This window comes from Nilaparvata lugens, chromosome 1 (genome assembly GCF_014356525.2).
Source record: "Nilaparvata lugens isolate BPH chromosome 1, ASM1435652v1, whole genome shotgun sequence".
Classification (NCBI taxonomy): Eukaryota; Metazoa; Arthropoda; class Insecta; order Hemiptera; family Delphacidae; genus Nilaparvata; species Nilaparvata lugens.
The window spans coordinates 9,359,911-9,386,677 of NC_052504.1; the positions used below are offsets into that span (position 1 = coordinate 9,359,911).

General features: G+C 32.7%; 2 protein-coding genes across 4 annotated transcripts in view; one reads left to right on the top strand and one right to left on the bottom strand.

Moving 5' to 3' along the window:
• Positions 1 to 9,650, bottom strand: part of LOC111047530 — a 188,590-nt gene extending 178,940 nt beyond the window's left edge. The window contains exon 1 of the mRNA XM_039429676.1: positions 9,451 to 9,650. The gene's annotated coding sequence lies outside the window, so the exon portion shown is untranslated. The remainder of the gene's footprint in view (positions 1 to 9,450) is intronic.
• LOC111056244 (autophagy-related protein 16-1) overlaps positions 1 to 26,767 on the top strand; it is a 581,037-nt gene that overhangs the window by 327,512 nt on the left and 226,758 nt on the right. The window lies entirely within an intron of this gene.

Sequence of the window (26,767 nt, forward strand, 5' to 3'; positions counted from 1 at the left end):
TGGGAGAGAAAACTAAGGATACTCCTTGTACTATTCTCTCCTAAATTTAGATAACATTTTAAATGTCCGAATAGGGTTATGATTTCACTTTTCTAAAATTTAGTCCATTTTCACTAAAAAAACAACGAAACTAAGAATTTTAAATTTTGATGGTTAAAAAAAAATATCACACTCATATCACCATTGATACAATTCAGATAAAATATCAACTTTATACCATGATTTTCAATTTTCAATTACTACAGATAGGAGAAACATTGATATTTCCCTCTATTTTATCAATTCATATAAAATATCAATTTATATTCAATTAATATACATATAAATTCATATCGGGGCACAGAGCATCGCTCGTTATTTTTATTTATTGATAAACAGAACACAATTCTCTAAAATGATTGTGTTCATATTTCACAGCTGGCTATACGTCATGTAATGAATTTCGGGAATGTGATATTGTGATTTTTCACATACTAGCTCACTCACTTTTTTACTATCCACAGCTGTTTCAGCCAAGGATGAATTATCCTTTTAATGTCATTCAGCGAGTTTTCCCAAGGATGAGACCTAGTGCAATCGAATCTTTATATCATAAACCTACTCTGTTCCATATTTCGTGAAAATCGTTAGAGCCGTTTTCGAGATCCGTTAAACATAAATAACCAGTTTAAAAAACACTTATTGACATGGGCTGCTTTTAAATTAATAAAACAAAATGAATTTTATAGCACCCTTTATTCTTAAAAAAACATTAAAATAGTTGAACAACTAGTTTCGGTTTACACCATCTTCTTGAGAACCTGAAGATGGTGTAAACCGAAACTAGTTGTTCAACTATTTTAATGTTTTTTAAAGAATAAAGGGTGCTATAAGATTGATTTTATTTTATTAATAAATAACCAGATATATAAATACAGAAATTACTCGCTTAATATAATAGGATTATTCTCGCAAACTCCATTCATAAACAACATGCAGGTATGATCACGATTGGTTAAAAGTTTAAATTGATTCTGATTGGTGAAAGGAAAATTGAAGATGATCGGTAGTCCAGTGGACGGATAAGGTTGAGCTTCATTGGTACTAATTAAATTGGCGTTTCAGACAACAGATCTTTCGTTTCAAGCCATTAATTCCGAGTGGCGCTTCTTTATGGGCTGGCCATTAAAGGATCAGTGGCGCTTATTCATTGAGAGGCGCCTCTCAGCCGCTTAACTCCAAATCACTCAAGAAATATTCAATAATATTCAATAATTTTCAATAATATTCAAAAATATTCAATACTATTCATTAATATTCAATATACTCAATACATATTCAATAAATATGATCACAGACAGCTGAACCTCAAACTATTTCAAATTCAAAATAATTACTCATTCCTACAAAAATTTCAAAATCTAAAATTCAAAATTCAAATTCTCACAATGAACATGATCATGCTGAACCTCCAAATTATTTTAGATTAAAAATTACTCATTCCTAAAAAAATTTCAACTCTGAAATCCTAGTTTTTTGTCTGAAAAATACAGTGGTACTCCGCTATTGATCGACCACTACAAAGCTCTTATCATACACATATTACAGCTTATGTGGGTAGCAAGGGTTGTAAGCATGCTTTCTTATCAACATGAACACTGTGCCACAATATTGTGACAATACGGTGTTTATTGGTTGTACGTTATTTCGTGACAATGTGACATCCATCAAATTGTAGCGTTTGAAGTAAAAAGTTCATAGTTGCATGGAACTTATCTATCAAAAGTAGGGCAAATTGATACCGGTTACTGGTTATGCAAGTGCTTTATACAATGAAAATCAATTAACGGTTTGCTCCCACGAAGTAAATGTGATCAGTCAACATATTTTTTTTGTGTAGTTGATAAGTTGATATTGTGGTAATTATTCATATTTAATGAAAAAGACTAAGAAATCGTCAAGAATACCACAGATTTATTGATACTTTTACCGGTCTTTCCAAGTATCAATAAATCTGTGGTTTTTTGACAATTTCTTAGTCTTTTTCATTCAAAGTCAACATATTATTTTTGTTTCCTTGATTCTGTTCTGAATGGAAATAGTTTTCAATTGCGTTAGTGCTATTCTCATCGAAGTGTTTTAAACGAATCCAGAATTGAATTCAATAAGATTTGAATGAGCTATGTACAATGGAAGAGAGTAGCAATGGACAGATTTAGATGGAAGGCTGCCAACCAATCAAAGATTGAGCTGTAAGAAGAAGATTGAATTTTGAATTTTTAAGAAAATTGAAGAAATATTGTTATAATGAAATATTGAGAAAAAAAACATTTATCAAAGTGATGAATCGTCAACCTCTCTTAGGTGCGCTTAGGTGGTTCCTCTACTATTTTGTAGATCATTATTTATTTTGTCTGTTTCTCAAATTCTGTCTTAGTAAATTAGCCTATCTTATTAAGAATCCTATATTAGTGAATTATCCTAAATTAGTAAAATTTTATCTTGATAAAATACCCTATTTTTATTATAATAGCCTATGCATGTGTTACGATAGGATTCCCAGCAGGATTCATTCCCTGACTTATATTAACGCCTCACTTGTATACAACATTTTTACTTGGTGAAAAGGGAATAAACTGGTATTAGAGTTGGATTTTCAAGAAACGGAAAAATTTTCAGATGAGATTATTTGAAAAAAATATATATAATTGATTATTTTACATTTACATTTATCACATTCCTAAATCACAACATCAAATTAATGATTGGAGGAGAATCAACAGGATAAACCCAAAACTGTTCCTCTCCCTAATTTTGATAAAAATAGTCCAAATGAGGTTATGAAAACACTTTTATAAAGATCACAAAAATTTACAGTCCAAATATACATTATACTAAAAATTATGTATCTCGGTTGATCAGAAAAATGAAACAAATTATTATTACACTTGAAAATGCATTAATAAATTGAAAAATATTAAAAAACTTGATAAATTTGAAGCCAGAAAAATCACAAAAACATTCACTATCAGCATATGATCATATTTTCAAAACAGGTCATTCCTGGTAGGATTCATGCCCTGACTTATATTAATGCTTCACTTGTATGCTAAAATTTCACGTGATGAGGGAATGAAATGATGAAACCCTGATGAAAACCGGAGTTCGAGTTGGATTTTCAAGGAACGGAAAAGTAACCAGATGAGATTATTTGGAAACAGGTCATTCCTGGTAGGATTCATGCCCTGACTTATATTAATGCTTCACTTGGCTAAAATTTCACTTGATGAGGGAATGAAATGATGAAACCTTGATGAAAACCGGAATTCGAGTTGGATTTTCAACAAACGGAAAAACTTTCAGATGAGATTATTTGAAAACAGGTCATTCCTGGTAGGATTTATGCCCTGACTCAAATTAATGCCTCACTTGAATACTAATATTTTTACTTGATGAAAAGGGAATAAACCGGAATTTGAGTTGGATTTTCAAGAAACGGAAAAGTTTCCAGATGAGATTATTTGAAAACAGGTCATTTCTGTTAGGATTAATGCCTCACTTGTATGCTAAAATTTCACTTGATGAAAAGGGAATGCAATTATAAGAACCGGAATTCGAGTTGGATTTTGAAGAACCGGAAAAGTTTCCAGATGAGATTATTTGAAAACAGGTCAGTATTGGAGGTGACGAACTCAAGGTGCGCAGAAATATAAGTTATAGCCTATTTTGACAACAATTGCAGCAAAATGAGTGTCGTCGTTTTCCAGTTATAGCTTAACTTCTAACAGTAAATAGGAGCAGAAGGAGCGGTGGTTATAAGCAAGCCAACGGCAGGCTGCAGTCAGCACAGACAAAAACAAGAGTGTAACAGCCGAGTACAACAGCCCAACAGCCGGCCGAGCTGATTTTTCCTTTTTTGTCGTCATCTATGAACGAACGACGTTTTATTTTCAGTAACACGTCGCTGGCCACAGAAAGTCTCAATAACAAAAATAAAAAGTCGCCATTTTGTTCGGCTTCCTGGTGGAAAAAAGGATGGGAACGCATGCGGAGGATTTTCGGTGGTCCCTGATGTAGGGTTTACATTAGACGAGTTTTCTTGAATTCAAGATTTTTTCAATGTTTGAGTAGAATGGACGACTTTGAAAACTTGAATATTCAAGTCTACATGAAGTCAAGTTTACTTGAATTCAAGTTTTCATATCCTTAAATAGGCGACTTTTGAAACTTGAATTCAACTTTACATGAAGTCAAGTTTACTTGAATTCAAGATTCCATAACCTCAAAAGTATATGATTAAGGTCCGTTTGCACAGTGAAAGCTTAAACTGAATTCAATCAGCTGTTGGCTTAAACTCGAAATGAATCACACATTTTAACAAATGATACTTGATATAGATTTAATCCAGTTTAAGATGAAATTTAGTTTAAACTGGCACTGTGAAAACGGCCCTAAGAAGTAGAAAATCTAATTTATCTCTAAGTTTTCTTCTCACTTTTCATATTTTTCTTACATCATATTTTTCTATTCAGTTATTTTTAAACATTATACATTGATCGACACATGTTTTCATCTCATTTTACCCATTAGTAGGTTCAGGCCAGTAGGGAGATACTCCGTTTAAATGGAGAAATGTCAGCTGAAGTCAAGGTTACTTGAATTCAAGATTCCATAACCTCAAAAGTATATGATTAAGAAGTAGAAAATCTAATTTATCTCAAAGTTTTCTTCTCACTTTTCATATTTTTCTTACATCATATTTTTCTATTCAGTTATTTTTAAACATTATACATTGACCGACACTTGTTTTCATCTCATTTTACCCATTGGTAGGTTTGGACCCGTATGCAAATACTCGGATTAAATTATTAAGAAATTTCAGCTGTTGAATGAAAAAGACTTAGAAGTTGTCAAAAAACCACTGATGAGTCTTTTATTAGTCTTTTTCATTCAATATGAATAATTACCACAATATCAACTTCTCAACTACACAAAAAGTGAAATTTCAGCTGTTCGTTCAAACCCCATATGAAACACATTATGATGAATGCAACCATATCTACAAGTAAACGTGGTTTAGCGTTAAACCTATATGGTGCATATGACCCTTTGTTGGATTAAAGATTCAAGATCCAAGTTGAAACCTGAAGTCAAACATGTTCAACTTCAACATCTACTCGAATCAACAAAACTTGAAGAAGGGTCTACATTTTTATAGTGGATTAAAAATTCTGTTTTTCACTTCAATTTTACAAAATACATTAATTTTATACTAAACTTGAATTCAAGTAAATGAGTAGGTTAGGGGCGTTTACATTATTCAAGTTTACTTGAATTCAAGTTTAGTAAATGAATGTTTTTTGCAAACTTGAATTCAAGTGAACTTGAATAATGTAAACGCCCCGTAACCTACTCATCAGTGTCCCACGCTGACGCTACTCATCTACTTGAAACAACAATATTTTGAGTTATTACCTGTTGATTCCGATGTAATATTATGAATAAACAAAACTTGAAGAAGGGTCTACATTGGTATATCGGATTCAAGTTTCTGCTCTTGTTAACTTGACTTAAAGTTTGAAAAATTTGATCATTTCACACAAAACTTGAATTCAAGAAGACTTGACTAATGTAAACGCCCCTTGAGGTCCTCAACCTGGGCACCACGTATGTGAACTGAAGATTGACCTGGTTTGCTTGGAGATTTTATGGCTTCTATCGGTTGGATTGTTTATTGTTGAGGATGTTGTGACTGTTCGAGTTTTATCTTCTAGTTATGGCTGAGGTTCTATCAGAATTCACAGTTAATTGGTTAGGGCGGAGAACCTATACACTTTTATAAGGGTTGTAGTGAATACAATAAAAACATTTCAAATTCTTAGTAGAGAGTAAATCTTCCGTGGAGATTTTTTGATAGTGGTTGAAACGGGTAGAATCTCATAGAAGTAAAGGTTCATTGAAATTCAGTTGTTATAGAGAAAGAGAATTAGATCCAATTATTTATTTATTTATTTATTTATTTATTTATTTATTTATTTATTTATTTATTTATTTATTTATTTATTTATTATTTATTTATTTTTTATTTATTTATTTATTTATTTATTATTTATTTATTTATTTATTTATTTATTTATTTATTTATTTATTTATTTATTTATTTATTATTTATTTATTTATTTATTTATTTATTTATTTATTTATTTATTTATTTATTTATTTATTTATTTATTTATTTATTTATTTATTTATTTATTTTTATTTATTTATTTTTTATTTATTTATTTATTTATTTATTTATTTATTTATTCATTTATTTTATTTATTTATTTATACATTGATAGATACAATATAATTCTCAACTATGAATGATTGGGAGAGGAACAACAGGCTTGAAGCCCAAAACTGTTCCTTTCCTAAATTTGGATAGAAATTGTCAAAAATACTATTTGATACTAGAATTTAATAATAGGCTATCAATGATAGATTTTATATTCATTTATTGTATAAAACACTATAATCATAATACAATTATTAAATTGGAGGAAAAACTAGGCTGATTAAAGAGAGTGTCAACAACAATAATTGATACAATTGAAAAAATGTATCATTGATACAAATCTTTCTCTTCAACAGTACAAATAATAATTGGAACATGCTCTTATGAAATAACTACAGTATACCCATCTTTTTCTAAATTGAATGAAAAAGACTAAGAAATTGTCAAAAAACCACTGATTTATTGATAATTAGAAAGACCGGTTTCGGTTATTACACCATTGTCAATCTCTGATAAACTCATGTCTTTTTCTAAAGGTACATGTTAATCTTTTTCTAAAGGTAGCATTTCATCATTGTCAGAGGAGAGTTCATCTCTGTTCCCCAGGAAAACAATATTATTGGAGTTAGTTGAAGTGAGTAAGTGATATTATGAATTGAGAAGACAAAATTCCTCTACTAAATTGACTACTTTTCTCCCCTTAGTGGAAATAGTTTCAGACATTATTTGTCACTTGTATCACTTTTGGTTATTTGACAGGGCGTAACTGAAAATAATGTATTATTGATGATAGGGCAGTCACGATAGCAGTTAGTAGTTCACTATGGCTGAACTTGTCATGCTGTTTTCCTCAGAGTCAAGGCTCATGGACCTGTTTGTTTAGCTGTAGCGGTTACTGCTGTTAGGTAAGCTAATAACCTCTCAAGGCTGTATTCAAATCCGTTATACAATCCGGCAGTTTGTTTTGTTTACGTTATTGGTCAGTGACTTTGTCACAGATATTCAAGAAAATGATACTTGTTGAATGTCATCATTAGAAAAACCAACTAATCCCAAGTTATTTTGTATCCATAACAATTATTGCAGTATACACTTTTACAATGTAGACCATTATTTTACAGTTTTTAGTGCTATTTGAGTGCAAATTATCTTGCACTCAAAAGATATTAAATTCAATATCTATTAAATCGAATTTGGTTTTTAATCTATCAAAATTCTAAATTTTATGTTTGTTAGTGTTATTTGCACTAAAATTTGTACAAGTGAAAGAAACATAGCCTAACTCACTTTTTTGACTGTTTCATCACCTGAATTTTGAAGAAAAAATAACTAATGATTTATTGCCTTAGTATTTCATCAACCAATTTTGTTGCATGATGAGTGAATAATGTTACTATATTAACTGATTTAGTTAGATCAGGTAGTATTTGTATCAGAATTTCTTTATTAAATGAGGAATTTTTCTTGCATATTCTAGTTTTCGATTAAATTATTTTCTTCAATCAATCTCATCTTTTAGATGGAAAATTGAGGTTTATCGGGGTCTATAATATTTATGGTTCAAATTCCTACCAATCATATTGAAATCAGTGATAGTTATATTTAATGCTCTAATTAAACAGAACTTGTGTCCAAAAAACAGAGGAAAGAATTGCCTAGATTTAAATTTTTTGAAAGTTTTCATCCTATTAAGTGTCAATTACCCAACTGCGAAGTAACGTTATCAATTATTTTCCCAAAGTAAATTTTATTAACGTGAGCACATAATCATTTCCAATGCTTTCGATTATGCTATTCATACTTTTGACTTTTCAATAAAGTATTGCAACTTTAATCAACTTATATTGAATTGAAAGGTAATTCATTGCAATCCTTTGAATGCTCAACCTGAAAATCTCTACATTTTTCTGCTGGTATTTTAAAATCTGCCGACTTTTTACTATTCTATTTTATTTTCATCTAGAGCAATACTCAACTATTCAGTATTATTTTGTGGTCTTCTTATTTCTCTTCATGGTAAAACTTAGTGCAATTCAATTATATATTTTTTTAAATTATATCTTCCATCATTCCTAACATTATAATTTATTCTTGAAATTATACTGTGATTCCATTTCTAATGAATCCTGACTTACAATTTGGGGAGAAATATATTTTTTACGTAGAATTTGAAGAAAAATATATCTTCGACACCCAATGATCTACCTCGAACACATTTCAAATTCCTTCAAATTTTTCGAAACCTATCCTGTTTTCTTTTCTTGTTTTGCTAGAAATATTGAACTTCCAGAATTTTATATATTCACTTGAATTACAAACATTATCCTACCATCAGATTTCCTATCATGGGAAATTAATCCGAGTCACTTCAAAAATATAATTTATTATCATATTTGTGATTTCACAGGTCAATCAAATACAGTACTTCTTCCCTTCATGAGTTTGTCCACTCTCTAAATTCAAACATAGACTACTTGTGACAGGAAATAAGTACTGTAGTTTATTGATCTGTGAATTTACTCCGATTATGAAAACTACATTTGTCATTTTTTCAGTTGGTATTTCGAAGTCCAATTTTTTACTATTTTTATTGTACTGTTTTTTAAATTACTTAGATAAATTTTTCTTGGATTAGAGACTTGTACGACGCGGTAGTCAATATCCAGCGTTAAAGTCACCACAACTTGCTTCAATTGGATTGGGACACGGCTTGGACGGTTTTTACAATGATCTAAAATAATCAGACTTGAGAACATTTAGAGGCCTATTTCACAGAAATTTGAAAGTCCTGTATTATATGAAAAAATCTCTCAAAAAAAGATCTATTATATCCTCGTCGAGTTTGAAGGATTTGAAAGCCCTTATTATATTATTAAATTTAAAAGTCGTGTATTATAAAATACTTTCTCAGAAAAAAAGATCAGCTGTAATATCCTCGTTGAGTTTTTGGGATCACCTTCATCTTATGTTTCAAATCAGGGGTTCATGTATTTTTCAAAATTTTCATAAAACATGCTCGAAGTTGTATTAATTCTAGATATCTACCACAATGTCACTGGGATGGAAGAATTGTCCAAGGAACCACTAGCTTCACACGGGGCGACAATAACCACTCGGTCGTCGATGGGTTTGCAAAGTGCCCGATTATTACACAAATGCAATTTCTCGGAGTTGTAAACAATTTAGCCTACCTGGCACACTGAGATTCCACACAGGTGATGATGGAGAAGAGACCAGAGGTTATAGGTTGTCGGTGACGAGAGAAGTAGTAACCAGTGATGATGAAGGAAATAGGAGACCAGAGGTTATTGATTGTCGGTGATGGGAGAAGTAGTAACGATACCGGAGTCGCGAATGTAGAAGACACCACGCGGTAACCTTGGCCTTCGGCAAGCACCGTTTAGTCACTAGTGAGCTCAGTGCTGGCAAGCAGGCCAGTTTTCTTCGGATCCCCACTCCGGGGAGCATTCCTCTCTGCAACATGTGGGTACTCGGCACTCGGCAGCTCTGTGGCATTGCACTGCACTGCACCATGTGTGTGTGTACTTAGCATTGACCCTTTGCTGCAGCTAGGGGTCAGTGTCAAAACTGCCGGCTAGGCACCTTATAGTAAACAGTTTATTGATTCAACACCTGCTAGTCGGTTGAAATAGACAGTAGTCCAGTCACTATATACATTGGTGCATGCAATTTATATTTTAGTTCTGATTTTTTAATATACTATTTAGGTACATAAGAGAAGTCCAGAACCAATTTCTTTATGCAAAATTTCATTGTGCTAGATACAGAGTGGCCCAAAAACCTCGTATTTTCGGCTCATTTTCCATCTCATGAACTTATGTCATTGTGCGAAATATATATATGAAGACTATGTAGTTGGTGATGATGGTTCGAGCTGAAAATTAGGTGTTTTTCACAATACAAGGAGCATTGTTGTCAGGTGTACCTGGGAATCTATATGAGATAGAGCGCTCTACCTGATCTCAGATTGTAGAGCACAAAAATACGCCCAGAGAGATTTTGAATTATACATCTAAATGGTAACAAGCGGAAGATATTGTTGATCAAAAACTAAAATTCATCAGAATTGATTCTTTCTTCAAATTTCAATCATTTTCGAAAAATCATAACTCAGTTCTCATTGAAGATAGAGAGTTCCGAATGATCTCATGTTATTCAGAATTTCATAATCTAGAAAAAAGGCGAGAGCAAATTTTTCTGTCCGATTACGAGATTTGGCAGAAATAGCTGAAAACTGGAAAATGAGCCGAAAATACGAGGTTTTTGGGCCACTCTGTATCTAGCACAAGGAAGTTTTGCATGAAGAAATTGGTTGTGGACTTCTCTTATGTACCGAAATAATATATTAAAAAATCAGAACTACAATATAAATTGCAAGCACACCCCCTATTCTATGTCTATATTGACTGGACTATAGAGAAAAGATACTAATATAGAAATTTATCATAGGGAAATGATAAATAACATTATTGCGAGGAAAGGAAAGAATATTATCCATAAGTTACATAAGTTGAGACTGATTCGAGAATAAGAACAAAGAAATACCTCATTGATCAGGAATCTTTAAATGTTCATACTCCAGGCTAATTTACCCACTTTGAATCTACATAAGCTTTGTAGATTATCTTTAAATTAATAGTCCTACATATCAAAACTGAACTTTTTTCCCCTTTCTAAAATTGTAAATACGTGTATTATTTCTACATGACTGGGTTCATGTTCTTCATAAAATCAGTTCCTCGAGGGAAGAAATTAATCTTCATATTCTCTCATCTGCCACCTTTTTTCATACCAAATAATTATGTTCTATAAAGAAAAATAAAAATCTCAGTACCCTTTTTGAAATATTTTATCACAACATGTTTCTGACATTTTCAAGTCATAAATGGCATAAATGTCCGAAACATGTTGTGATAAAATATTTCGAAATAATTAAATTAATTATTATAATTATGTTCTATTTTGCTTTTATATATGATCCTTGACTATTCTACAATACAATACTTAAATTTCAGTACACATCCCTCACAAAAAGTCTCATTATGGAAAATTTCCTTAAAACTATGAGCCATATAATCAATGCCCTTGAAATTTTCCAAGTATCTCGAACTTCGGCACATCAATAGTTCAAAAATTATCAATTTATTACTCTGTTATTAGACACAATAAATTATATATTACCCAGCAATTTTCGTCTGATTAATCGATATTCTTTATTAGCTTTGCTCTATATATTTCGAAAATAAAATAATTGTTCAAAATTAATTTATTACTTCTCTGGATGAGTCCCGTGCCATTGGATACAACATATTACTCTGTTATTAGACACAATAAATGATATATTATCCAGAAATTTTCGTCTGATTAATCGATATTCTTTATTAGCTTTGCTCTATATATTTCGAAAATTAAATAATTGTTCAAAGTTAATTTATTACTTCTCTGGATGAGTCTCGTGCCATTGGATACAACAAATTCATGAGACAACTCTCAACTTTAGCGGTGGTAAATTTAGACAGTTTAGTGCAATTAGAAGCAAAGTCTAGTAGTAAACTTTAAGACTCATCAAAGTAATGAGATGATTTTCAACCTTCAGCAGTGGTAAGTTTAGACTCATAAAGATAGAATAATCTAATAAATTTGGGGAATCCAATCTCACTATGCGTCAGATCTCCAAAGACCTCATAAATCAGGAACAACTTGATAAGGAAACTTTCCAGTAAAGTTTCTTGCCTATAACTGGAGCCCATACTGTCATCTATTACTTCACAAATAAGGACTACAGCTCAGTAAATTTGCTTGCTATACTAGGTTTGCTGTTGTTCATGCTTGCTCCACTAAACAAATCTCTCGATTATTGTGCAAACTCTCCAGACAACATTTACGCGATTCTCTTGTTCTTTGAAATTTATGCTAAACTATTTCCGTCTGTCCGCCCTAAAATCGGTGTTTTATCGCCTCGTGTGCTGTTGTCCTACTTCTACCATATCTATATTGATAGTTTCTGAATGTACCGTATACCACCTAAATGTCCAGGTTAAAGTCAGGGTTGACCAACTAGAGTATAACGGACTGAAATATATGGTCAGTTTGTAAGGTAAAGATTGAGGGGAAATATCGTAAAATGAGTTACTCTACATCATAGGGTGGCTACTTGTTCCTAGATCGTTCACTTCTTGGTGCTATTTGTTCATTTTTAATAATAATAATCATAATAATAATCTTTATTTCCGTATAAAAAAAAAACAAAATAATTACAAAATTGCACTTGCAGAAATTTCACATAATATACAGAAATATTCTACCATGCAAGTGACTAAGTCACGTCCGCATGGAGGAGCATCAGAGAGACAGAAAAAAACAATATTTATTGAAAACGAAAACGAAAGAGAGAAAAATATATAACTAAATAAAACTAAGAACTATCTAAAATAGTGTATACAATACCTATTTTCTTTAAATGAAAAAATACAATAGAATAATAAATTAATTAATTTGAGATGAATTGATAAAGACAGAAATACATAAATCAGCAAGAGTGGAAAATTCTATGCATAAAATAAAATAACAACAAGCTCAAGATAAGACAAGATACGCAAATCTCAGACAAAAGTCAAAATTAGCAAGCACAATAAGGTAGGGGTTTGAAAAATTTAGAATACCGAAACCACAACATACATAATACAACAACAACCATATATAAAATGGCTCGTAGAGTAATAATAAATATATAATACATAATACATATATATATATATATATATATATATATATATATATATATATATATATATTTTTTTTTTATTTTATTTTTTTTTTAATTAAACAGTACTCAAATATCATTTAGAATAATCAATTCATTTTTTATTTATATTGTACTTGCCGTTTGGCTCGCTTCGCTCGCCATATCCGTCTAGACAGGTCCAAAAATGTGATCAGCAGGCTGGCTTCGCTCGCCTGCATTTTTCATTTGAGCATGCTTCATTCCATCAGAAAGTCAAAGTACTTCCTTGGTCGATTCAATTTATTCAAAATTCTTCCACCTCAGCTAAACCTGTGTACTGAATTTTGTTTAATATTTATCCATCAAGTATTGGAAATGGTGAGAAAACACAGAAAAGCTGAGAAAAACGCTGATTTTGGGCGTATCTTTGATGAAATATTGAAGTCACCCCATCACAAAATGTTTAGACCCTAGCTAAACCTCTGTACCAAATATGAGTAAAAATATTCATCTTTAAATATTCATCTACCAAATATTCATCTTTGATGAATAATTAAAGTCACCCCATCACTAAATGTTTAGACCCTAGCTAAACCTCTGTACCAAATATGAACATTTTCTGTCTAGTACTTGATGAAAGAACTGAGAAAACCGCTAATTTTGGGCGTATCTTTGGCGTTATTTCAAATCCATTATTTCAATGAGCTTCTGTACTAAATTTGAACATTTTCTGTTCATTTGTTCTCGATAAAGCTGAGAAAACTCTAAAAACGCTGGAAAAATGCAGATTTTGGGCGTATCTTTGGCGTTATTTCAAAGTATCGTTGGCGTTCGGGAATCGGTTGATACAATTAGCCAATCGGAGAGCTTCCTGCATGGTCAACTGGTGTTGACAAAACGAAAAACGCCTCATGTGGCTTGGTTCGAAGAGGAGGAGGAAGGTGAAGATGAATAAGAAGAAAAAAATAGTGAGAAGAAGAAGAAGAAGAAGAAGAAGAAGAAAGAAGAAGAAGAAAAGAAGAAGAAGAAAAAGAAGAAGAATAAGAAGAAGAAGAAGAGAAGAAGAAGAAGAAGAAGAAGAAGAAGAAGAAGAAGAAGAAGAAGAAGAACAAGAAGAAAAAGAAGAAGAAGAACAAGAAGAAGAAGAAGATCTCGAACAATATCAAGAAGGAGAAGGAATAATAAGAATAATTAGAACCAAAAGGAAAAGGGAAAGAAAAAGAAGGTGTCAAATTAGAAATAGGAAGTTGAAGAAAGAGAATGTAGAGGTGGAGAAGAATTACGTCGTGGAGGAGGAGGAGGATTAGGAGGATGATGAATTGGTAGAGGAGTAGGATTTGTAGGAGGTATAGAAGAAGAAAAATGTGGATGAATAGGTTGAAGATGAAGGTGTCAAAAAGAAAGAGGAGGAGGTGAAGTATCAGTAAGTGGAATAAGACGAAAAGGAGGTGGTGGAGGATCCCAAGAAAGAGGTAGAGGAAGGAGAAGGAAAATATAAAGTAGAAGAATAAGTTGCGAAGGAGATGGGTGATGGAGAGGAGGAGGTGGAGTATGAGTAGGTGCAATAGGACGAAAAGGAGGTGGAGGAGGATCCCAAGGAAGAGGTAGAGGAATGAGAAGGAAAAATATGAAGTAGAAGAATCAGATGAGGAGGAGATGGGTGATTTACGCATGTGCCGTTGCCTTTTGAGTGCGGCACACATACGTCAGTCACGTGATGTGAGTTATTGTGACTGGGTGCATGTGCATGTGTATGCAACCATAAGTGCATTTAGCCATAACCATTTGGACGACCTCTTCAACTGTGTATAGTGTGGTCCACGTTATAATGGCAGTGGATAAAGATAGAAGAACAGCGATACCGATTCTCTGCATTAATTAATTATATTTCTACACTGTCAAAAACATAATTGGCATCGTTGTGGACCTAGAAAAGGATAGTACCACCGGCTTTGTCGAATGATAGACAAGGATAGCAAAACTAAAGTTGATCAAATACTGTCATTATAACGTGGACCGCACTATAACTATAACCATTTGGACGACCTCTTCAACTGTGTAGTGTTTGAGAGACTATTGGGACTCCATGCCCTTTGTACACGTCACCATGTGATACGAGACATGCGCTACACTATTGTGAGATGTCACGACATTGTAATATATGGTCATCTCTGTATCGCATTCCGTTTGTTCTTGTGTAGGAACCTTTCCCACAAGGGTTCATATTGTGAAAAATACTAGTACTAGATAATATAAAAGCGAAATGGCACTCACTCACTGACTGACTGACTCACTCACTCACTCGCAGAACTAAAAATCTACCGGACCAAAAACGTTCAAATTTGGTAGGTATGTTCAGTTGGCCCTTTAGAGGCGCACTAAGAAATCTTTTGGCAATATTTTAACACTTAGGGTGGTTTTTAAGGGTTTAAAGTTCGTCTTTTAGCATGTATGTTCTTCTTATTCCCTTAATTTTTAATTGAAAAATGTCTATACCATATGTTAATATAGAACTATAATCTAGAGAGAGTACCTCTTCGAAACAGTTGTTAACTGGCAACTAAATCAATAATTTTGTCAGGTTGACATTAAGTTGAGTTGACTTTGTTAGGTTGGCACCAAGTTGAAGATTGAAATGACTTTATCGCGGAAAAATTGATTGGGCACTGCTACTTTAACCAGAGCTATTCCTGGGAATATTATATTACTAGCCGTCAGGCTCACTTCGCCATATCCGTTTAGCCAGACGTTTAGTCTGGACCCCCGACTGGATCGTCCCAACATATGATAAAAAATGCAGGTGAGCGAAGCGAGCCTGCCGATCTCATTCTTGGACGATCCAGTTGGGGGTCCAGGGGGCGGAGCCCCCTGGCTTGAAGGATATGGCGAGCGAAGCGAGCCTGACGGCTAGTACTAGATAAGTGTTTCAATCTACTGTATTTTTATCATTATGTACAGAGTGTCCAATCATATTGTGAAAAATCTGGTTTGGTACACTCACACAACTTTCCTTGCTCATTGATCTATAAGCCTCATTACCGAGGATAATTTAGGGAATAACATTATGCCGATTGGCGGCTGAATAATTAAAACTACGATTATACTATTGTTATTGTGTTCAGAGTACATTTTCCTTTCTTTGAATTATGAAATTTGAGGATTTTTTAAAAGTTGTCAAAACAGCTGTTCTACAAATAAAATATCGACATGTGTTCTTTTGAATAAACTGCTCTACCTACCTACCTTACGCAAGAGAAGGAGGTTACGAAGTAAATTTCTCAAGGATGGGGTGGACCCCCTGTTAATTTCTCAGGGAGGAGACTCACGCCAGTTAATAGAGCTGATATATAACTATACAGGGTATGAATTTGAAGAAAATCGGTCAAGTCATTTTTGAGAAAATCGTGATAGAAATTTAACAAAATTCATTCTCAGGAATATTACGGAGCTCCTGCAATTTTCCCAGAAATGAGACTCATGTCAGTTGATAGGGCTTATAAATAGCTATCTAGGGTATAAATTTGAAGAAAATCGTTAGAGCCGTTTTCGAGAAAACAGTGAAAAACATGGTTTTTTAGCCATTATCAGCCATTTTTTCCGCCATTTTGAATTGAATTTTATTGAATTTCTTATTGTCGGATCCTCATGGTATAAGGACATTAAGTTTGAAATTTCAAGTCAATCGGTTAATTAGGAATGGAGTTATCGTGTTCACAGACACACACACACCCACACACACACACACACATACACACACACACACCAACACCCAAAAATCATGTTTTTGTACTCAGGGCACCTTGAAACGTATAGAAAACATGAAATTAGGGTACCTTAATTTTTTTTGGAAAGCAATACTTTCCTTACCTATGGTAATAGGGCAAGGAAAGTAAAAATACAAGATTAGTGTTTCAATTTACTGTATTTATCATTAATATCGGGGACCGAGCTTCGCTCTAGAGTACAAAAGCATAACAAATTTATTACGAAAGAATAAATTATAATAACATTCATAGTTCATACAGAAATGTTCTATCTAATCACAGTAAATTGAGATTAATTCCCAGAGGAATGCAAAAATTTCCCTCACAAAGGCCCGGTTGCACAAAAGCCGGTTAAATTTTATTCCTGATTAATTTCACGTGAACCAAATCAGAGAAGACCATTTCAAAAAGATGGATCTACTGAAATTAATCAGGATTGAAAAAAACCGGCTTTTCTGCAACCGTCCCTAAGTACCTGATTGAATGATTACAAAAGTTCAACGGCTGAGTCATTTTGACACAGTCCCACACACATGAACTCGCTCACTCACTTCCATCATCAACAGACGACGAAATAATTATTATGAGCTGTTTTTCCAAGAATGAATGATAATTATCCTTTTAATGTCCTTCAGCGAGTTTTCCCACGGATGAGACCTAGTGCAATCGAATTTTCATATTATAAACCTTCTATGTTATGAATTTCGTGAGAATCGGAGAATCGTTAGAGCCGTTTTCGAGATCCGCTGAAATACAAACATATAAACAGAAATTGCTTGTTTTATAGTATAGGATGCACAGAGTGTCCCATGGAAGGTTTAACAGCCGTAGACCTAAAGGTGCGTACAGATTTACGCGCCGCGAACATGAGCAATTCACTTTTAATCAGCTGATGCCAAGCTTTTTATATCTGTATCTTACCGTCTCTGTAAAAATACAGATATAGTCAGCTGATTAAAAGTGAATTGCTCATGTTCCGGCGCGTATATCTGTACGCACCTTTAGTTTCTACAGGGAATTTCCAACAAAAAATCTCCAGTAAAATTGTCTTATATCGACCTGTTTAGTTTTTGAGATCTATAGATTATTCGATATTTTTGGAAAGACGTCAATAACTATAAAACTATCAGTCAAACTTTGATTCTAAAGATTTGGTTGGTAAGGGAAAGGAATTTCCAACAAGATTCAATGAATTTGTTTCTTTGTTTGACGTTCTATGAACTTTCTATGAACGCAAAAGCATGAAATCAAAATATCTCTCTTCCATCAATTTTTAGGCACACAACCTTACATAACTATGACATAAAGTTGTATTCATACAATATCATAAAATGATATGCCAATCTTCAGCTGGGTTGGGAAATTAAACAAAATCCTGGAAGGATAAGGATATATACTTCTGGATGACCAAAAAATCAGAATAAATGTTGGTAGAGGATTGGGTCTCCCCCACCAATGTCACGATTTTCGGAAAGAATGTCACGTTTTTCGGAAAATAATTTCAAATGTTAAAAATATTAACACCAAAGTTATTAACAAAATGTAGATGTCCATCATGAAACTAAGATTCTATCAGATTCTATTTTATAGATTCTATCAGATTGAACGGAACTTGACAAACACATATGTTCATCATGTGTATGATAAGTCATGTTCAATCTTATAGAATCTATCCTATTATATTAAGCAAGCAATTTCTGTATATTTGTATATATCTGGTTATTTATGTTCAACGGATCTCGAAAACGGCTCTAACGATTTTCACGAAATTTGGTACATAGTAGGTTTATGATATAAAGATTCGATTGCACTAGCTCTCATCCTTGGGAATCTCGCTGAACGACATTAAAAGGATAATTCATCCTTGGCTGGAACAGCTGTGGATATTAAAAAAGTGAGTGAGCGAGTGAGTATGTGAAAAATCAAAATATCGCATCCCCGAAATTTATAAGATGACATATAGCACGCTGTGAAATATGAACACGATCATTTTAGAGTATTGTGTTCTGTTTATCAATAAATAAAAATAACAAGCGAAGCTCGGTGCCTCGATATTAACAAAATGTTAATAACTTAATCCTTATAGATTCTATTAGATTGAACATAACTTATCATACACATGATGAACATAATAGTTCCGTTCAATCTAATAGAATCTATAAGTATTAAGTTATCAACATTTTTTTAATAACTTTTGTGTGAACGCAGCTTTCGTGGCTATTCTAAGGTATTATGGTTTGTTTTCGCTAGGTCGATGTTGCATTCTACCTATGAATATGATAGCTATTAATATTTGAATTTTACATTCAACACCGGATAGGCCCAGAATTTCGCTTCGAATTTATGAGTCTACACCGAGATAAAATTAATTTTTGACTCCAGGCTAATGGAAGATAGTGCCAGTTGACATTCTATAATTTCTGCGTAGTACAACTAGCGTAAAAATGCCAGTTTATGATGGTGCAACTCACTTACCTCTTCTGTATTATTTTTTAGAGGGAAAACAGCTTACACCCACGTGCCTTGAAACGTTTTTGTTGTAAATTTCTGTGAAAAGAATTCTTCTAATGTAAGTTAAGCCTTATGATTATCACAATAAAAATATCACAACTCTCATTATGGCTGTTAGAGTGGAGTGCTTTCTTCCTACATACCAAACCAATGAATGTTAGCTATCATATTGCTAGCTGTATTATAGAGGGAATATGTATATATAATGTATTTCACGGACCCTCTTCATTTAGGCGTACGATTGCTCAACACTGCTAAATAAGTCCTTAGTGTAATTACAAGTATAATAAGTTACGTCACTGTTACGGCTTAGTAAAATACTCTCACCATTCCAATAATTTACCTCATACATAAATTACCCATACACCTGAAATTTGATATTCACGGAAATGCGGTTTTCTGGCGGAAATATCCTGCTGGGCTCCTCCACATAAGTGCGGTATAGCCGTGATGGTCTTTTGATACAGAAATAAATTTTCAAAGAATTATTTTTACATACCACTACTCACATAAAACGATTTTTTCAGATTCTTGACATTCAAATCTACTCAGGGTTTTTTCACTTGCATGCTTTGTTCATAAAATAGCAGTTCGAGTCCTTTTCAGGAACTGATCAGATGTTATTGAACCAAAGCAATGTCCAATGTATGTGTTATCATCCACTATTCTCTCTGCAGTTAAACTGCTTACATATTTGAGTAGACGTCAATTCAATGATTTGTAAATCATCTATATAAATAAAAATGAATGTGTGTTTGTTTGTTTGTTTGTTCCCTATAGACTCGAAAACTACTTGACAGAACGGCATGAGACTTTGGGAATATGTTGTATGAATATTGGGGATGGTTTCTCACCAGAAATTTTAATAGGGAGGCTAATAATAATTATATATTGATCCATTTTACAGACCTATGTTTTCGAAATTGTCGGCTGAGCGGCTAACGTAGAACGGGAAGATTATCATGATTCAAGATCATGTTGTGATTATATGATTTAGCATCTAAACTTACCAGCTGTAATGAACACGTCACTCTGTGATAAATGTTTTTACTGGTATTAAAACGGTAGTTTTAAGCACATAGGAAGTCCGTATTGAGATGTAAATGAAAATATTGATTGTCAGATAAATTTCATGATTCACCAAAATAATAAAGTGGAGTGTGACATGAGATACATTGACTTTTTGGCGGAACGAAGTTCGCCGGGTAAGCTAATTGAATATAATTTATTAATGGTTTTGAATGTATATTATTGTTTCCGTTCACCTGATAATTTTATATTATAGTTGGCTTCCAAGTCAACATATACAGGTAGGAATATTGTTTATCTTCAATTGATCATACCTACCGTCTATTTACTTTTCCTGATACATTTTTCACCTTCTCAATGATTGAAGGTTTCCCCAGTACAGAACCATAGGTTTAACCATAGTTTGAAAAAACCTCTAATCCTCCACCCTTTTTTGCACCACTATTCTTTTCATTTTGTTTAGTGTGATTGTTGTTTGTTTTGCATGTACTCATTTTGTTGATTAGTAGCAAACTTGTATATGTGTGGAATTAGAATTTTAAATCGCAGCTGCCCTTTTAGCATAATCAGCATAAACGCGTACATCAAATCAGTTTAATGATTTTAGTCAAATAATGCACATCAACACTACAAGACTAGGAATACCACGGTTTCAGTGCTTTTCTCCAAGCTTATCTGTTGCATGATGAAGGAATAGTGCTGGAAGTAACATTTCGTAACCATTATGATTCAATTCTCGATTGATTTGGGAAGAATTTGACCATACATTAGAGAGTAAGGAAGGGGACGACTTATAAATAGAAAGAAAAAGAAAAATATCAGTACCCTTTTTGAATTATTTATCACAACATGATTCAACATTGATGCCATTTTCAAGTAAAATGAAGTAAATAAATAAATACTGCTGGAAGATTATTATTTTTGATCATATGTTAGTGTATTCATATGATTTTATGAACTGGGATTGTAAATTTTGGATTTAAACTTGTATATTTCTATCAAAAATGAGGTTATTGGTGTCTAATTGGATTAAGTTTACTATTTTATCTCTGTTTAATTTTGCCGCTTCATAAATATGAAATTCTTCTTCAACATTCAGTTCTCCACTTTTATTACCATAATTTAGTATTTATATATTGAAATTCATATCTAATTTATTTATAAATTTCATATATATGAAGCGGCAAAATTAAACAGAGATAAAATAATAAACTTAATCCAATTAGGCACCAATAACCCCATTTTTGATAGAATCATGCAAATTTAAATCCAAAATTTACAGTCCCAGTTCATAAAATCTTATGAATACACTAACATATGATCAAAAATAATAATCTTCAAGCAGAATTTATTTATTTACTTCATCTCACTTGAAAATGGCATCAATGTTGAAACATGTTGTGATAATTCAAAAAGGGTACTGAGATTTTTTCCCTTCAATTTTATATTACAAGTAGCCCTATACAGAAAAGAGATAAACGGACAACTTATTTGACCATCAGAAACAGTTACTGTATTTTCATCCTGAATTTGGCAGGACCTCAATAAAAAGAACCTCGTATCTTTTCTCAACTTTTTTTCGGCTTTTTAAAATAACCGAATGCTATGATGTGAGACGTCAAAACGTTGGACCAGCATAGGTTGAAGGACCAAGGACGATGACGTTGGCATCATCATCGGGAAAATCGTCAGGTTTTTCACTTTTCATTTCCTCCTCCGTTTTTTACTTGAATCGGTTTCCGTTGTTTTTCCGGCTTTTCATTCTGTTTCGATTGCTCGAAATGAAGAAAAGAGAGGGAAAGATGACTGAAGTGGGAGAAGGGTGATATAGCCGGATGTCGAGTGTTTTCGTCAAGATAGGTCGGGGGTCACGTGTTCTTCCACTCCCCTCCCCCATCCCTACACAATCAGATATCCCCCAGAATGGAAAGCACAATAAGCTCATGGTGTATCTCCGTTACTCTGAATAATGTAGTTTTCCAGTTCATGGAGCAATTTCTAAATGAATTTTATAAAAATTTTACACGTGAAATTCTAACCTTATCTTGGACTTTGTCACCTATAAATTTTGAAGAAAAAAGGACTACCGTATTATTTTATCTTTCAATGTGTTTTTACATTAGTGTTATTTGCATAGTGAATAAATAAATAAATAAAATAATTAATTAATAATTAGGAAAATATTCAGAAACTCAAAAATTTTTTAAATATTCCTTTCATATACCGGTAATTATAATTTTGTATGATTGTTAACAGAATTCGTTTTGTATCTGTTAAATCCCAGTTGGATAAGTTTATAATCTACAAAATGTAAAGTGTTATAATTGTATGTTGTTATTGTGAATGATGCAGTAGTCCAGTTCATGAATCTATTTCTAAATAAATTGTTAAATAATCAGGATTTAGAAACTCTGAAAACTTCCATTGTTTTCAATCATAATTTTGTATGATTGTTAACAAAATTCATTTTGTTTTTGTCAAATCCCAGTTGGTTTAGTTTATAATCTACATAATTTTACAAAATGTAAAGTGTCATAATTTTATGTTGTTACTGTGAATGATGCAGTAGTCCAGTTCATGAATTTATTTCTAAATAAATTTTTAAATAATCAGGGCTTAAAAACTCTGAAAACTCCCATTGTTTTCTTAAATAATTTTGTATGGTTGTTAACAAAATTTATTTTGTTTTTGTTAAATCCTAGTTGGATAAGTCTATAATCTACAAAATTTTACATAATGTAAAGTGTCATCTATGATGATGTCAAAGTGAAAGTGATTTTTTTTCTTGAGGACTACTTTTAATATAAATAAATATATAAATCTTAGAACCCTTTTAAATTATTTCGTCACGACATGTTTCGGCTACTTATGTGATTTTCAAGTCTAAATATTGATTTGATTTGATAATTGCAGGCTATATAGCTTCCAACAATGCTCTCCAAGCATTACAATTATTCCAGAATATTTACAAATATTACGAATTTGGTGTGTTTATTAATGAGTTGGTGACGTCTTAGGTACTCTTCAGAAGATTGATGTTTGAAAACTATTACAAGCCTTTTGTATACGTCACTCTGATACTTGGGCTTAATTTATATAGATTTAGTAAGTTGTTTGGAGCGAGCTCATTTATTTAGTCACTTACTAAGAACTGACAGTTCAGTTGATAAGATTCCAATGAGGATTGTTGCAGAAGATATTAAACATTCTTGAAAGAGAGAGAGTGAGTGAGAGAGGGAGGGGGAGAGGGAGAGAGAGAGAGAGAGAGAGAGAGAGAGAGGGAGAGAGAGAGGGAGGGAGTGAGAGCGACAGAGAGAGAGATTGATTGATTGAGTACTTTATTTATGTAGATTACAATATATACTGGCTTATACACTTATATACAATAGCTTACAATACAGCAAAATTATAGATGAATTTACATAATATAGACTAAGAAAATAATTATTGAACTGTATATGATATGAAAAAAGCAATCTGTAATAACTGTAGATAATTATATTGTTATGCATTACATAAATTGCCGGAGCTTTGGACATATCAATGTCCATTCTTCGGAAAGAATATTAAAAATATCCTCCCCACTAACTCTCTACCAAAAGAGAGAGAGAGAGAGAGAGAGAGAGAGCGAGTGTGAGAGAGAGAGGAAATTTGCTACCCAACTATATATGACTCGAGACCAATGACAGACTGCAGGTTGCAGCGAGGATGAAATCTAGAAGCAGGCACCATCTAGCGGTGAAGAACTGTACTAAAACTAAAAACTGTAGAAACAATCACTGAGTTCACTGATCTGTTCGGTTTACTCAAACAAGACCTATGTAAACACGATTTTTCTTCATGGATCATTGGAATATTCACTCCTCATTTCATCATGATTGTTCTTTATGGTTCCGTGGAATATTATATATTCCTCATTTCATCATCACAAATAAATGCTATTTAGAAATGACATCCACTTTTTACTGCGTGAGATGTGTAACCAAGTTGGACCAATAGCAGACGTACTGGCGTTTCGTTCACACCATTAATAATAGAAGTTAATTTAATATCTATAATTAATGTAGAATTCTTGAATACTCATATTATATTGAGATAAATAATATTATACAAATTGGAATAATGTGGTTAAGGAATTTGAAACCTTCAAATCAGTTTAGTGCTATGATTGTCAGAATTCAATTTTCAAATCATGTAAAGATATTGGATGGGAATAAAAATATACCTGAATAGATAGAATAGAATATAGTTTTGATCGAAGGTATCAATTAGATGCATTAGTCCAATTGACAGATACATCAATATGCTAGTAGGTGCATTCACAAACCCCTTAAACAGCAATGTTCTAACAGTCAAATCGACACTATTGTAAGATGATTGTCTTGAGAGAGTATCTGATTGAGTGTTTTATTCTCTTTGGCAAATGAATTGTCGGGTTTTCCTGTAGATTAATTGTTGTGTATCAACACAATTAAAATTCCTAACAAATAAAAGCACGTTCGAGTACTAAAAAATAAATTTATCCTATTATTTTGAATTGAATTGAATTTTATTGCCAAAAATAACATACAAATACTTGTACAATATAATCACTATAGTATGCAATATACAATTACCTACAAATAGACATTTATTGTAACTTGCACAACAATAACTATCAATGTAATATTCGGCACTGCCAACATAAGAGCAATTTCTGTATTTTTATATCTTGTTATTTATTTATATTTATATTTGGTTATTTATGTTGGAAGGATAAGGATATATACTTCTGGATGACCAAAAAATCAGAATAAATGTTGGTAGAGGATTCCACCAATGTCACGATTTTCGGAAAAAATGTCAAATGTTAAAAATGTTAACACCAAAGTTATTAACAAAATGTAGATGTGGCCCATCATGAAACTAAGATTCTATCAGATTGAACGGAACTTGACAAACACATATGTTCATCATGTGTATGATAAGTCATGTTCAATCTTATAGAATCTATCCTATTATATTAAGCAAGCAATTTCTGTATATTTGTATATATCTGGTTATTTATGTTCAACGGATCTCGAAAACGGCTCTAACGATTTTCCCAAAATTTGGAACATAGTAGGTTTATGATATAAAAATTCGATTGCACTAGGTCTCATCCCTAGGAAAACTCGCTGAAGGACATGAAAAGGATAATTCCTCCTTGGAAAAACAGATGATAATTTCGTCGTCTGTCTATAACAGAAGATGCGTGTGCCTGTGTGGGACATCAGCTGTGTAATCAATTAGCTCACCGTATCTCGCGAGAAATCTAGTAATTTCTGATTGACTCGTTCAAAATAATCTGATTTGTTGATAAGATATTGTTTATATAATAATATTCAAAGTTAATCATTATTTTACAGTTCTAAGTGATTAGTGAGTGTTATTTTGTTATTCAATTTGGTATGTAAACAATCTAAATTATAACTTTTATGTTTTCAAATATTTGGACTGAAAATTTCACCTGAATTCAAGTGTATGGAACATAACCTACTTTTTGGAATATTTATGGTGTATAAATCAAAATTCGGGGAAGAAACAGTTTTGGGCTGTGCTTGTTAGTCGTTCCCCAATCATTTTAAAGAATTGAGTTCAGTTTATAAATAAATAAATAACGAGCGAAGCTCGGTGCCCCGATATTAGGTTTTTGAAATTGCAGACCTAGCCGTGAACGAGCCCTGGCTTTTTGCTTCAATTAAAAAGGGGAAACTAGTGCAATTCTCAATTTTCTCGTGAAAAGGTTATATTTCTCCATGACGTCACTTCATGTTTCTTAGATTCTGTGATCATCCAGCCGTCTGGAAGGTTGGTGCTTTTGTGATGTGTTAATTACAATTGTGACATGGTCTTGACATTGCTCATTGCTGCATTGTGACAGTAACTAGGTTGTCACGACTAGTGACGCAGCATGTTCGGATGCTTTATCTGCCATAATTGCGCTTCACCAGACGAAAAACATAATCTCTGCTCTGAATTCAATTAGGATCGAATGTCACTGCTGTGTAGATCATTGAATTAATTGCTGGTTTTGTCGGTGTACCACTTTCCCACATCGTGTTGCAGTCGATATTCTCTTTCATCAAGGCTTGAAAAACACCCTAACATTTTTCCAGGAATTTAACTATCCCATAGACTTTCATTCCATTACTAGAATATTCTCAATCTTTCTTTTGATTATTTGTAATTTATCCCACCATTAAGGACTGCTTTTCTAATCTATATGCAATTTGTATCCTTTGATTTTATCGCTAAAATAAGCTTTTTTCGTATCGATGATAATAAGCATTCTTGGAAACAGGAGTCAAAGATCTTACTTATAATACTGTGGGTGATGCCCACATAAGCTCTTAGGCGTGCGTGGGTAATAAGTGAGAGGGATGATGATGATAGATGACGACTACTTTTAAGGTAGCCGGGACCGACGGTTATCGTCTC